At 34.0% G+C, this 16,210-nt stretch overlaps 1 protein-coding gene across 6 annotated transcripts in view; it reads right to left on the reverse strand.

Moving 5' to 3' along the window:
- THSD7A (thrombospondin type 1 domain containing 7A) overlaps nt 1-16,210 on the reverse strand; it is a 295,397-nt gene that overhangs the window by 236,084 nt on the left and 43,103 nt on the right. The window lies entirely within an intron of this gene.

The raw sequence follows: 16,210 nt of genomic DNA on the forward strand, positions 1-16,210 counted from the left end.
ATCAGTATAATTTTTGGAATGCATATAAAACATCTGGAATATACTTATTTTCAGCAGAAACAATATTTACACATCCTGACAGAAAGTACTTTTAAAAATAGCATTTGTTCAGTCTGTGTAACATTTGAGACCAATAGTTTTCATTAGAGCTGACTGTACATTTCTTCTATAGTGGAGCCACAAAGGTGTGCCCTTTTATAAAGGAGCAGAGCAGTTCTGGACACTCCAAGATAAGACTGGGGCTGCAGAAATCATTCAGCCCCAAGTTCAGGCTTGGGTATTCTAGGATTGCACTAGCTTCTGACACTATTTCTGCTTTCCTCCTTGCTTTTACACTATCACTGGGTTGAACACTGAGGGTGGTTGCACCCAAATTTAGGAAGCAGGACTTTACACTACTCTTCAGCCATGAACAACTTTTTGCCACTCCATTGGGGCAGTAAAGGGTTATATGACCCCTGCAGCAATCTGACCCATCTGGCTATAATCTGTAAAAGCCTATGAAAACAGAATAGTGCACAACAATTTGCACATAATTAACTTGATAGTTATCCACCTACCATGTCCACATTTCTGCGTGCAATGGGCAAACCTGAACTCCTCCATTAACATATAACAGAACATAATATGCACATCACTTTTTCTAATGCAAAGCAGGGCAAAACATTTATTTCATTTATTTAATTAATGTAGTGCAACTAGAGAAATGCACAAGATATATTTTTCAATTTTGCAATAAACTTGAAACCTAAGCTGTTATGCCAGTATTAGCAGAGGTCATGAGCCTGAAACATTTGCTAGTCAAATGTGACTGATATTTTAGTTTGTCTGTAACAGGATGACAGAAAGCTTTTTAAAAAGAAGTCACAGTAAATATTAGAATTTGACCTACTTTACCAATGCTGAGGGAAATATGGTGTGGTTAAGTTGGCTGCTTAGATAGTGGCTCTAATATCCAGCAATCTTAAGTAACTATGAACACATGCTATTCACGGGGGGGGGGGGGGGGGGGGGGGGGGGGGGGGGAGGGGAGGCAGTATTGTTCTCGACTCGACTTATTTAGCGTCAAATCCCAATGTTTTTGATCATTTTGACCAGGGCTGATTTTTACCATCAATAATAGGTCTTGTAAAAAGAAGATACAGAAAAAATTACTAAAATGATGGCTGAAATAATCTTATTTTTGTGGAACAGCTTAAAATTACCTCACAGTTTTGTTTATTCTTAGTTATTTTGAATAAAATGGGTGATATTTTTAGAGGACTACTTCATACATGTCATCACAGGCTTTTAAAAATTACTGAATTGTTTTAAGACCTGTAAAGTACTCTGAAGATCAAGACAATGTTCAATTATTAGAGAGATAATTCTGAATATATGTCAGATATTTTCTCTCTGAGATACAGCTCTCAGCAGACTGATGTTTGGACTGACTTTTAAACCTGCAAGTTCATTGATGACCAGAAGCTATAAACCAATAGCTAGCTTGCCCAAAATGCCTTTTTTTTTTTTTTTTTTTTTTTTTGATGGAGTTTGGGTTTTTAACCTTTTTTGTTGAAGGAAAAAAAAAAAAAAGTTGACCAAAGTCTGTCTTTTTCATTTTTTTTTTAATCCAAATTTAGAAATTTAAATTTGTTCAAACGCTGTTTTCTGTCAACAGATTTTTCTTCTCATGACTCGGATTTTTCTGTCACTTAGTTCAGGTTCTTCAATGACCTATTTTTTTAACAGAAATATAAGAATTATTCTGATACTCATAAATGACTATCAGCTATTTCCAATGACAGAAACTTTGAGATATCTTTTACAAGGCTAGGATCATTCACTAGCTTTTCTCTCAGTACAGAGTATATGAGAGCTCTTATACTTAAAAAGTACTTTTGTATAATTTTCAATGAATATTTTGAAGAGCAGAAAACATACACCCCTGCACTTGAAGTCTGTTAGTACTTACAACGCTGGGACAAGCTTGCTGGGGACCAATACATGCACCAATAGTAAGCTTAACAATTTCTACAGGAGTAACTTAATTTTCAAAACAGGACTTAAGATTTTTCTTTTATTAATTATTATTATTCTATATCTCCCTATAAAAATTCAATAGTTGCTAAGAGATATTTCACTCTGAAATCTGATACAACTTTAAGAATAACAGGAAAAATATATGGAAACAGGTAAGTTTTAGTCCAGCTGAAGTGCTCCCTGTCTAAAGAACTTCCATGTATTTCTGTTTTCCTTGCTGGAAACATACACCTAGATTTGATTCAATTCTCTAATTTTATAGAGACAGTCATTTCCATTGATGATAGCACTCTATTTTTAAGAACCTAGCACTGTAAGTTAAACATTCAAACTCTCACATCTCCTCTTTATTCGTACTTAGGAAGGAGAGCTCAGATACAAAGATGAGTAGAGACAGGAAAAATATGGGAACTGAAGATCATCAACAGTTTGATTTTAGAGACTAAAATCTGTTATCATTTCAATTTAAAGTGTACCTCGTGTCACTTGGATGACCCAATACCTATATCCACATGAAACAAAATCAAAAATATTTCACAAGCACAGGAAGTGGTTAAATGTCTGGGTTTGTTTGGTTTTGGTTTATCAGTTTCTTGCCTGGAACTTCATGAAAAAAAATACGTGGTTTGTACCAGTCAGTGTTTCTCCTCGGTATCCATGATATTACACTATATCCATGTATTACACTATAGTTTAGCTTTACTTAGGATAGCCAAGTACTTTACAGACACCTTGCTTGCAAACCCAAGTCCTCTAATTATTCTACACCATAACAAACACATCAAGAATGCTGACCAGGCACAAATAAGCAACTTTAGCAATCTTTCAGTCTTTAGTAATTTGAATGTATGAATTACAGTTTAAGAAATGTATATGCAAGAAGATTCTATGGTCTTCAATCTAATTATAAAGAGCTGGGAATAAATTCAAATTCACTGTTGTAAAATCTCCTAATCGAGATCATTAGTGATATCTTTGTCAAGTGTTTGTTACACAAAATGTGAGAATTCTAAGCTAAAAATGACTGCAAAAGCATGTCTCTTTCAACTGCTTACAACTCTTACTAAGTCATTAGAATTAGAGGTAACATTAAGATAAAACTTAGCTCTATAACCTATAAACGGTTCCATCAATAAATAAGAGCACATATAAATTAGAGTGGAATTATATAAATCTATTATTTTACCAAGAGTTGGTTTTTTTTGTTGTGTTTTTTTTTTTTTTTTTTTTTTTTTTTAGTTTGCTGTGTCAGAAAAAGGAACGTGTGATTGCTTAAGTATAGCATTATGTTACTGCAAACTATTCTTGAAGAGTTCTCACACTTCTATCACATTGTTATCTTAATATCTTTAATTTCATTATCAAGAGTGCTAGGCAGGCATGAAAGTGAATGGAATACATTTCCTAATTATGAAAGACAGAATGACACTTCAAATTACTGACAAAAAGTAAAAAAAAAAACAGTATATATTACCAGACAATTTATTGTAAGAGCTACTGGAGAAAAAAAAATAACTCCATAAAAATAGCTCTTGCTAGTGATGGAACATGTATTTGTAGCTCTGGCTTCTAGGATTCAATCATAGAAAATATAGAGATGTGCAATAACTGTATGCAAAACACAAATTAAAAGGATGTGTTTGCCATCTAAAAGTCAGAAGCCCACATAATTAATTTGTGGTTCATGTAAACAATATACTGAAAATGAGGAAGATTTAATTTCACTACAAACATCCATAGACATGTTTCTTATCAAGATTCAGCTATCATACTGTTCATGTGATCTTGTTTCATGCAGGAAAACAGGCAAAAAAAGAATGCACCTAATTTTTGAAATACAGTAAGAAGCAAAAAAAGTATTAGCAAAAGAAGCGAAATAAGAGAACTCATGCTTAAATTGAATATATATACATATATATTATATGCATATTTGGCTTGGAAGCTACAGATGTAACATGAAGATGATGCTTCTGATTAAACAAGATTCCACAGAAATCTTTTCGTTTGTTAATACTTCCCTGAGTTTTTCAGTTAAAAGTTTTGAGTTAAATCCTTGCAAGAAATATTCTCTACCTCCAATGGGCCTTCATCATGATTTTGTTAATTCATTTACAATTCCAGCTATTTGCAAAAGCTTTGTTACTTTATGCATATTTAACAAGCTTGTATGAGTATGTATTTTGCTTAAAATTACAACTTTCAGATCACAATTCAGGAGGAAAAGCAGCACAGCAAGAATCTGAACACGCAGGTCGCTGAAATGACTTCTGGGACACGTGGCAATGTCTGAGGGTGACAGGGCATATGATACCACCAGACAGCACATTTTGGTGACACCTGATGCTGGCACTGCACCAGGAGCAGATCTCAACAGCAAGACAGAATATTCCCAGTGGTGAAAGAAAGCAGCTGCAGGCATTTCCCTCAGCCAGGCCAAACATCCCCCGTCTCAGCTGGGTGCATGAAACACTTGGCAGGTCTGGTTGCACAATCATACACGTTGTCCCTTTCAAACTTCCTGATGCAGATAGGATTAAACTTCATGCCAAAGTACATGACATGACACATTACTTTTAATGGCAAGATGACAATTCATTTGTAGTGGGAGATTAAAGGCATTTAATGGTGCAATAATTCAGCATGCAAATCTAGTCTCAAATCATGGCCTGTGCGTATAAGTGCACTGACAGTATTTACAGCAAGCCAAGTCTCAGGCACCCAGCATTCCTGCAAATTACAGAATAAGCATTTGGATTTTCAAATTCCAACACAAACTGTATAAAACTGGGACCAAAATAATTAGGAAACCACATTATACTAATTAATTAATATATATTTGTATTATATAAAATATATGTAATATATAGATATAATTTTATATATATATATATATGTTTCCCTCCTGATGACTTCTGAATACAAACATGAACTGATTCCATAACTGGAGTGCTATCACAGCTAGTTGATTTTGGAAACAGAATTTCCACAGATTTTCAATGGATCTGGTAGCAATAAAAAAAAAAACATACCATGAACACTGGAAAAGTTTCCTTTACTCTCTGACACAACACCAAAAACATATCTAAAATCTTAAAACAATTATTACATCTCATATGATAAAGTAGTTCAGTGTGTTAAAATGTCTTCTTTAAGGATAGCAGAGGTAAATCAACTGGTCCAATGAGTGCCCGATCACTTGGGGTTTACATTCTTTTATTCTATCTGTTCAGCAAAAGAGTAGGTAAGAACATTATCCTTGAATTCTACAATCCTTTGTTTTGCTGCCTGGTATGGAAGCTTGGGAGTTACTGGTGCCAGGAAGATATTAAAAAGGACTTTTCATGGGTGGAATCATCATGCATTAAGACACTCACTACCCTAACCAGTCACTCAATGTTGTGTCTTGTACTTTTAATGAATAAATTAAACTAGCTTTTAGCAGCTTCAATTGTATATTTTGACCTGCACCTAAAACTACCTACTTGCTCCACAAAATTAGAAACAACACAAGCACTTCAACACTTTGATATGACTAATGACTAATGAAGAAAAAAATCATTACAATACCAAGTGAAAACACCATTGGAAGACTTTCCTTCATTTGTTTGTTTGTTTGTTTGTTGATTTATCTTAAATTCAGACTGTTTGTCAAATAATTTTTTAAAAGAGATAGAGAACCCTACTGTCCATTTGATGGAAAAAAAAAAAAAAAAAAAAAAGCAACAACAACAACCAAAAAAAAAAAAAAAAAAAAAACCACAAAACAAACACACATTCTTCTGGCAGCTACCAGAACCCCATTTCCTATTTTCAGTAAGTCACTTAAGATCTATCATTACAATGTAGATTTTTTTTTAGAATGTATCACACACATGGCATTAACACTACAAACCATACAGCCATACAAAAGATCTCAATACTTTAATTTTTTAAAAAGATAAACTCAACAAATGTCAATGTCCGAACTATTCTAAAAGTTAAAAGACAAACAGAAATGCTTTTTTTGTTGTTGTTGTATTTTTTTGTTTCCAGAAGTTAGTAGTTTATCAAGGAAATTTCAAGTGTAAAAAGAAAGTCTCAGTTATGCTGGGTACGTTGGCAACGATTTAAAAATATACACTTTATAAAAATATTTGGTTTCTAAAAATATTTATTCATACTTCCTGTAAAATTATTTTTCTAAAGTCCATAAATAAGTCTCAATATTTCTGCAGAAAGGTATGTGAACAAATACAGAAAGCAAACTTGAGTAAAGCATTGAGCCTTCTTGATTGGAGATCGTTCAGGGAAATGGAACAGAATCATTAATCAGTACTTTTCTCCTCTAGCTCCAAAATACCAGCTAAGGGTTAGTGCTATTTATGATAGCTGGGGGTCACTACCCAAGCCTGCATTTATTATATGCAGGATAGGCTACAGCTGGAGAAAACTACTTGGCTTTTGTTAGAAAGAAATCTTTCATGCACGTATCTGTTCAATCTTATCTGCACAGAACATTCTGAAACAAAAGAAAAAGTTACACAAGCCAGTCTGACCTGCAATTTGAGAGTTCAAAGATAAACAGCACTTTTCAGCATAAATCAGTCAACTATACAATGCATATGAATTTTTTCCTCCATTAATGAAATGCTTGATCTTTCATGTTACTATGCTGGGAAGAATGGATATAATTTTCTCGCAACTATTTCAGAAAGTACATTCATTTTGATGGAAATGTGCAATATTTTACTGCCTGCAGGGGTTCTATGGTACACATCTTGAATAGGATTCATCATTCCCCATTGTTGGTATCTACATTTCCAGTATACTTCATTATAGTTAATAAAGATCTTGTCAATAAGATGGATACAATTTATCTTGCCTGGAAGAACGTAAAACCTATCAGAAGAATCCAGTCCTAACATATCAAAACATTCTTTGTCTATAGAAGAGAGAACCAACTCAGCTACAGATACCTATATCAGATTAAGCCCATATTCTCTGGCTTTCAGATTTGGAGTATTATTTCCCTTCCTTCTAAAAAAATAAATAAATAAAAATGAATTTATTTATATGGTAATTAAGGTTCTTTAACACTTTAATTCAAAAACCACTCTACTTCCAGTTCTTAATGTTTCTCATAAGCTTCCTTTTCAGCCAGTCATCTGTCACGACTGGGAAATGTTTACAAAACTTTGACCATAAACATGCGTTTCCAGTATCTTGAACCTTTTCTATGCTTACAGTTTGAAATACAAATATAGACAGCTTGGTAGGCCAAGAACAGAAGAGACTGTACAACCTGTTAAGAGAAACATAACTCTACCAAAACAGCTTCTTTGCTGTCCATCCTTCTATCCGTGGTAGCACAGCTACCTTCAAACATTAGTTAGAACAAATAAAATTAAAACAGGTCCAGGCTCTACTATTCCCTCTCCATGCTTCTGTGATCCAGCAGCCCTGTAATGTGGGTGCCACGACCAAACAACATGCTCTGAAGCCAGGCTGAAATGCAGATTCAAGAACTGGGGACTTGGCCACATATATGTATGTATGCATCCATCAAGGCAGCAATTTTAACTATTTTAACTGAAGTCTCTACTGCTATACCTTAGGTTCTATCTGATAGCCTAAGTGTATAACTGCAAGATATTTGTCAGTGATGGACCACTCATGGCAATCAAATCTGATTTATAACTTTTATGAAAAACAAAATATATCACTGTATCAAAAGACAATAGTAATATTTAAATAAATAAAAATCGAATACCCCAAATCGACAAAATGACAGAACTGGAACTTCAGCGTTGCTTACTTTTTTTCTCTACACAGCATCTGAATCACAGAATCATAAAATCATTAAGTTTGGAAGAGACCAAGATCATCTGGTCCAACTATCACCCTACTACCAATATCACCCACTAAAACATGTCCCTATCTCTGACTACATGCAAGATATCAGTCCCCCGAATTTTCACAGGTTACTAGGGTTCAGAGTTCCAGAAGGGTTTGCTGGGTTATTTCAAAACCTTAAAACTCACTGAAGAAGTATTTCCAAATCATTAAATATGATCCATTCTCTAGTGTGCACCTTCCAGATATACATGTACTTTAACAGAACATTTTTTGCACACAATATTCATTTTATCTTCTGAAGTGATTTATGCATCTTACACCCTATAATAATATGATTGTTGTTGATGAAATAAACAGATTTTTTGGAAAGTTTCCTCAAGCATTGTTAATATGACCTTTTCTACATCTTGTGCTCTTCTGCACCCTTTTAAGCTCTCAACATCAATCACCAAGAATTGTTCCAGTATTGATTTCACAGATTAAAGAACACAGCTCTCAACATTTCTACTAAAAGCTGACTTCTAGTCTTTCCTGCACTATTTCACAGCCAGAGACTGAACTAATCTTGATTAGACTGAGAGCTCATTTGTCTGCTCTGATTCCCTAAGTCTGCTTTAGAGTCAGTGCTTTCACCAGTCAAGAATACAGGATCTTTCTGAAAACATGGTCTGCACTTCTTGTTCCTAGATTCATCATTTTGACTTTGGTTATATCAAGTCACTGTCTACAAAAAAATCCGTATTTTCAGCCAGTGCAGATTATTCCTGGGGCTACTCTGTTCTGCCACTCTAAAAAAAAATGTTATCAACTGCAAATTTCATGGGCATTGATTTTGAAGCTTAGCGAAGTTGGTTTTGAAATTTAGCGGCATTGAAACAATACTGCTTTAGCAAACACAGATATTTTTTGTTTCAAGAGAAACTCCACAATACAGTAACATTCCCAGGTATTTCTTTTTGACTGTGACCAATAACAGTTTTTTTGATCCATTTAATGGATTTTTCTTCACACATGCTAATGTGGAGTGCTAAACTTAGAATTTCAGAGGGGACTTCATCAAGTGTCTGATCAAAGCCTTACTCATCTTTATCACTTCTTTGTGAATCACTACTAATAGAACTGCAATATCTTTCAGTCTTCTATGAGAGCAGTTTTTTATACATCAGCAATTATATTTTTTGTAACAAATTTTCAAAACAAGTTTGGTTCCAGCCATGAAGAACCACTGAGCCAAATTCCAGAAGAGAAACGCAGAGGAAAATAAGTTAACCTATCAAAATTGTCAGATGGGGACAGTGAACTGCATCACTTAAGATTCATTTAACATGTTAACTAGTAATTAGTTTGTAAAGGAGGAACCACTTTGATAAATAAGGTTAGGCAAGCAAAAAATGCTTCCAAACTAAAAGATCTGTGCAAGAAATACAGAAATATCTGAGACACTATAAGGAATTTATTGACAGAAGAAGAATCTTTAAAAACAAAACAAAACAAAACAAACAAACAAACAAACAAACAATGTTGTTGTATTTTTTTTTTATCATGAATGTGAATGAAGAGCAAAAGAAAAAAAAATAAATAAAATTTTGCATTAGGTAGGGAAGTAATGCACCTGAAAAGTAACAGAGTGAGAAATGCATCAACATTATAAAAAAATAAGCAAGCAATAACAAGCAAGCAAACAACAACTATCAGTCATTTGAACCCTCCCACCAACTCCAGTCTCCAAATGAAAAAGAAAACCCAAGCCCTATTTTTCCAAAATTCCTACTTTTCCTATGGAATGACAAAATAAAATGACTAAGGGTTCCATAAAAATGAAAAGATGGCTTTTGGAATGTTTTTTTAATGTGTTTAGAATGCTTTGCAATTAAAAAAAAAAAAAAGCCTTAAACATATAGTTTATGGGAGAAATGCTCGATATAATTTAATAATTTCCATTGAAAGACTGTATCTTAATTGATCATTATTCTCTCATTTTTAACTAATTTAATCTATCTATTCCACAATCAAAAACATCACTTGGTGTGACTCTTTGAGTGATGATTTTGGGGTTATTTTACCTGGATATTATATTTTTGGAGTGGTGAACTAAAAAGACATTAGCTCTGGAAAAGGAAAAAATTAAAATTAACAACTGACTAATTCACTAAAAAAAGGACTATACTGATATTCTTTCAAGCTAGAACAGCATGAAGTTTAGCAAGTAGAGAGTGTCTAGCACCAGAGACACCTCTTGACCTACTCAAAGTAAAAAAAGACTGCTCAGAAATATAATAAAGGTTTAAAAATCACAAGTCACACAACTCCCAGCAGAGAGAGTAATTGGAGAGCACTGATCAAAGATTTCTTTACACCAATCATGTGTTACCCTGTCTGTCAGATTAATTAGGCAGGTGCCATCCTGCCAGCATGAGAAGCATTGCTACAACAGCCAAGCATAGACATTCCTGGCAATTGCTGTTCTCACTACAAAGTGCACATGGAGCAGCTGCCTCCACGTTCCCAACACTGCATCCAAAAGGGCACATGATGGCAAGGAGGGGAAATAAATTGTTAGAATTTAAAGGATTGGAAAATAAAAACTTAAAATAAAGTAATAATAATTAAAAAAAAAAAAAAAAAAAGAAAGACGCACAAAAAAAAAAGAAAAAGATAGGATTGAGAATTCGGAAGAGGACAAAGACTGTGCATACCAACATTGGTAGTTCAGGACTGCAACTGCCAAATCCTACCTGAAATGATGTGGTAAGATAAAGTGTCATATACCCTCAGGGCACACCTTCCAAAACTTTCAGCACCATAATCTACTAAAATAAGATTACATATTGTACATAATTTTAAACATAGTTTAAACACTATCTCCAAACTTTTATTTAATTCACTTGAAATACACATGAAATTGTGCTGTCATACACATTTCTCTCAATAGCAAAACCCACTTATGCTTCATTCTTTAAAATGTAGGAAATCACCTTTCAAATATATATGGAATTTTTTATCATCATTTATAGCCTTATCACTATAGTGATTACACTTGAATTTTGTACTTTGTTACTAAATGAAAACAATTCTAGCAAGCAGTCCAAATTTTACCTTTGGAAATTTCTGAGAAGCTGTCCTAGATTATTGCACATTAGTTTTAAAAAGGAATAATAATGTCCAGTTTCAAAAGCTTGCAGATCTGGAAAGTAAAATCTTTAACTAGTCTCAGATTTCTGGGCATATCAAACATGCAGTTTTGGGTTCTCTCCCTAAACAATACAATGTACCATGTCCTTGGCTCTGCCCTCAGCTACATTCAGATATACTCTGCACAAAGCTGTACAGAGCTGTACATAATCTGAAGACAAAGCAACTTTCTGAAAGCTGCATCTGTATAATGGTCTTCCTGATAATGCAGCTGCCAGACAGGATTTCAGTACATTGTTTTTTAAATATATAGGGAAGATGGTTTAATAATGGGGAAAAAATATTAAATTCTCTTACATGTGTAAAATGAGCAGAAAGAGTCAATAATACGTAGAATTAAGGAAGGGCCATTCTTTCCCCATTCAGTTTTAGAAAAGAACAATTTGAGAAGTGATATGTGATATATTTCCATCCTTAGGAGACAATTCCACAGTTTTGGAATGGGTTGAATATGATTTACATTTAGCAAGTATTCATTACATAACTTTTCTTCACTGTCTTTAATTACCCTATTAAACACATTGGTATTTGCATTTGCACTTATAGCAGCTGCACTAGAGCTTCAGGGCAAAAATATATAAAACCAGGAAGAAAAATTAATAAAACATTGTCTTTTCCATTTAATAAGTTCACTTTATTTTTAATGGAAACATTTGTATTAGTAGATATTATTTCAGCATTGTAAGGTAATAAATCACTTAAACTGTGTATTATTAAAGCTGACTGAACTGCCAGGAAGAAGTATCATCACTCACTAATGGCATAACTTGCCTTTAAGCTTTTCTCATTTTACTTTATTTCTGAGGAGTCACTTCATAATGGAAAATATTATTCAAAACATAGAAAGTGCTGCAAATATAATGAATCAGAAATCATTCTTGATCTAAACTTTTGACTTAGGAAAGAAGTTATGAATTTACCATGTTTTACATTAACTAATCCAATTAAAATAAATATTTCAACTAATTAATTAAAAAGTCTGTAAGAATGTAACACATTCTTAGAAACAATTCCTTAATTGTTTTATTTTTCAGCAGCCTGGATACTTTACAATATATCCATCATAAAACAGGAAAAATAGTTCAGCCACCTATTATGTCAGCATGAGACCATGCTCTTTAAATAGTATGCATACAATATAAGATACAGAGTAATGAGAAGCACCAATTTGTTCACCATTAGCCTTTTTCATCACTGAAAAGGCGATTCCAAATTGCTGGTTGCTGCACCACTAGCACCAGCTGTGTGGAAGCTCCTGTCCCTGTGGAGCAGGCTGTCATGTATTAGAAAACTGAAATCTTAAATGTACAGAAGCAAAAGGAGAATAATTTTGATTTTCCTTGTTCCCAAAGTCCTGTTTTTATAACAGCAATAACAACGTCCTATTTCTGTAAATAAATAAATAAATAATCTGGGAATATCTTGTTATAATTCTTTCTGGTATCTGACAGTAACAACACTATTCCAGGCTTTCTGTCAGCTTCATTAAGACCCTTCTCCTTTTAGTGAAAATCATTCCCATTGAGATCTTTTTGAACCATCTCTAACAGTGGAGCTAAGCTAAGGCAATTATTAAAAAACAGAAAAATCACTCTTAGAAGCATCAGAAGGATATTGCAGCTTGGATTAATGGGCTGTAAAGGTTTTGGTGCCAAATTTCAGATATTAGCTATCATCTTACAGGACTTATCTTAAAAGTTCCCCTCCTACTCAAAGTAGGCCACGTATACAGGGAAAGTTCTTACATGTTTAAAGAGTGGCATATGATTAGCACACATATCACAATATCTGTACACATTTAATAATACTTTGAGTTTTCTGTGTGACCTTTTTATGTCACCACACTAAATGCCTAAGAAACACCCTTTGAAGCTTTTGGAACAGCTTCCTAAAACAGTTTTTACTACCATCCCCCTTTTTCCAAGCTGTTTAATTGCATTGCTTGTGAAGGATTTTGAGGATGAAGGAAATGTGACTCAGCTCAGTGTGTTCCCTTCCTCCAAGAAAATATACACAGAGTAAAGATTCAGTGGAGCTCCATAACACAGACATGTCACACCAATAAAAAGAAAATGAAATTATCACACAGCTTTTTTAAGTTTTAATCTGACTTGTCATCTTATTTCAATAACTGAATTAGCAATACCAAAGTGTTTGGACACAGCGGTCAATTCCTCCCAGCTGTTGGAGAAATATTTTTTCCTTTCTGAAATATTAAATATTTCATTCCTATAAACAGACATGTGCCAGTGGTTAAATAGGGAACATTTTACAAGAAGAACTAAAATTTGTCACCAACACAATGGGCAAATATTGACATTTTTACAAGCACAACCATACCACAATTTAATTTCAGGTTGTAGAGTTCTTGAAGGCCAGCAGCTGCCACCCCGAGAAGCTCAGAAACCCAACACTTACTGCCAATCCCAGTTTCCTAATACTTATTCAGACTGGCAAGAAACATTCCTCCTACATCTCTTTCAAATATTTGACAGCTTGGCCATCCATTAAATGCATCTCATCAAGATGTCACTGTATCACTATATATTTCTTCCTCACAGCTAGTGAAAAATAATACGATGTGTAGATAGCTGGGGGGGCTCCCGGTTCCCATGGTGCTGGCTTGCAGGTCCAGAAGCCTGACAGGCAGGTGTAAAGCAGTAGTAAAAACCAGCAGGGTGAAGGCACAGGACCGATGGGAGAAGGCCAGTAACAGATTACACTGATTAACGGATACTCTTCTTCACTGAGAACGTGGAGAGCAGTGTTAGCTACTTGGCAGGTAACAAATAGAGATACTACTCACTTCAGAGAGAGATCTGAAGTTAAAAGTGATGTAGCCAGTTGCCAAAAGTCATGTCATTCTGAGCAAGAGCAACACCAAGTGCCATAGGCTCACAGGGAATAAATTAGGCAAACTGGGAAAAGGCAAAATAAAGTAATTTAACAACAAATCCCCCAAATCCTATTTCCTCTTCTCTCCTTTCTGAGAACTCCTACAAACAAAGTAAAACCAACCCAGCTAGCTATGGCAGCTGTGTAGGTATAATTCTGTAATGCCATCTTCCTGAACTGAAAACTGGAGCCAAAACCACTGCAGTGGCTACACACATATACACACACATGTACATAACAGGACATATAATTAAATGCAATTAAAGATGACAAAAGACAGACCAGGCCACTCCTCTAAAAAACCTCTCCTGCCCAAAGATGGGAGATGGGAGAGGAGGTGGTAGGGGTTAATTACCAACCAGAACCCAAATGCTGTATTTTTGACAATTCAGAATGTAAATCTGTTTAAGTAAGTGACAAAATTTTAACTAAGCACTGACACATTCTGTATTAACAGAAATATCCAGCTATTATGTCAGTCATTTTTAAACTTTTGTATGGGTGGTCTGAAAAATATTTATTTTTATTTATTTTTATTACACCACTACCCAGAGGATAAAACTACAACAAAAATTCAGTGTCAAAGACCAAATATTTAGTATAAAGACCAAATATTTAATATAACCACATGAACAGTTTCATAAATGTGGTACTGTTCATACTCAATTCAAGACATTGCGCTCTGCAACACAAGGGAAAAAAATGAATCTTATATTACAGGAAAACTGTATGTGCTACAATCACTGTAAAACAGGTCCAATTTATTTTATCAAAGCAAGGTCACCTCCAGTAAACACTGCTTCATCTTTTCAGGGATAAGACTGTCGTTCAGTTTGGAAGTGGTACAAGATACCCATGGCACCCTACAGCAGCCATGGTGCTCACTCACTGCACTGTCTTCACTCTGAGGTATTAGTAGAAGACAGAGAGTCAGTAAATAATCCAGAACTTCATCTTGTTAGCCAAAACTGGTTTCCATTCTTACATTTTTTAAACTTGCATTTACATTTGCCAAATGTTCGGATGATGTTTTCAAGTTCCATACGTCCATCAAGCTGACATATAAATATGAAGCTTTAGATAAAACAGTTCAGCCAATTATACTGAAGAAAAATTCATTGCTTTTGTAATTTGACACATACTCCGAATGCTCAAATTTGTAACCTTACTGTCATTTCATACCTATATCCAATAAATTTACCTAGCATGTGTAAATTTTAATAAGATAAAGCAAAATGAGTAGTTAGAGAACTTAGGAGGAAATATTTAACAGCAACAGAAACCAAACAAAACATTGTCATATTTATTCATCTGGTAAAATGTTGGCTTTATACTTCATATTCTGTTACACTACATGAGACTGCATAAAATAACAACACTTATAATTGAACATAGTTCTTTCAACACATTTAACACTTTATTTACTCTATTAGCATGGAATAATCAAAATGCTTTTAAACATTTATTACTTCAGTCAGGTTAAGCATCTATTGGGTTTAGAAGTTTAGAAGTTCATTTTATACTCTCCTGTTCTATGTGAGGAAGTTAAACCTTTTTAAATATTTATTTTTTACTACTCAACAGGTCAAAATATATTATTGCTCTTAGCATTAAAGATTTCTGGAATAAAGGGGAGAAACAGCCATAACTCTTTTGCTTAAATCACTAATGACTTTCATTAAGGAAAATTTATTAGAATGCTTGTTAGAATACATAATGCAGCATTTGGTATTTCAAAATGTAAACACTCACATGAGCTTGATCTCAGAGAATAATGTTTCTGTTAAAAAAGCTAAACTTTTAATATAAAATTAAAATATATGTGCTCCATTGTACTACTATATTGAAGTGAAATGGAAAAGCAGAAGTATATGCAGCCTTCTGTCCTTTACCAGTCCATGGCTGAATTAGGAAGTCTCATCACAGATGGTAAAGAATATGAAATACAGGGAAGGTCCTCTGGGTTTGCTGTTCACCTGTCTCTTTTCAGCACCACCAAACTCTCATTTCCTCAATTAATACCTGCCAGAATCTGTAAACTGACATCCCTCTACATTATTTAGTTCGACCTTGCTATCATGAAAAAGAACATGTAATTATGATAATGAACCAATTATTTTTATACAATATAGCAATCAAAAAGACTACTACTCCCTCCCTTTTCTCATGATACTTGTACATTCTGGTTTCATTTCATCTTCCATTGCTAACATGCCATCATTATCATTAACATTTTATTTGGAGTTTTTATTGCTTATTTACAAAA

This window comes from Aythya fuligula, chromosome 2 (genome assembly GCF_009819795.1).
Source record: "Aythya fuligula isolate bAytFul2 chromosome 2, bAytFul2.pri, whole genome shotgun sequence".
Taxonomy (NCBI): Eukaryota; Metazoa; Chordata; class Aves; order Anseriformes; family Anatidae; genus Aythya; species Aythya fuligula.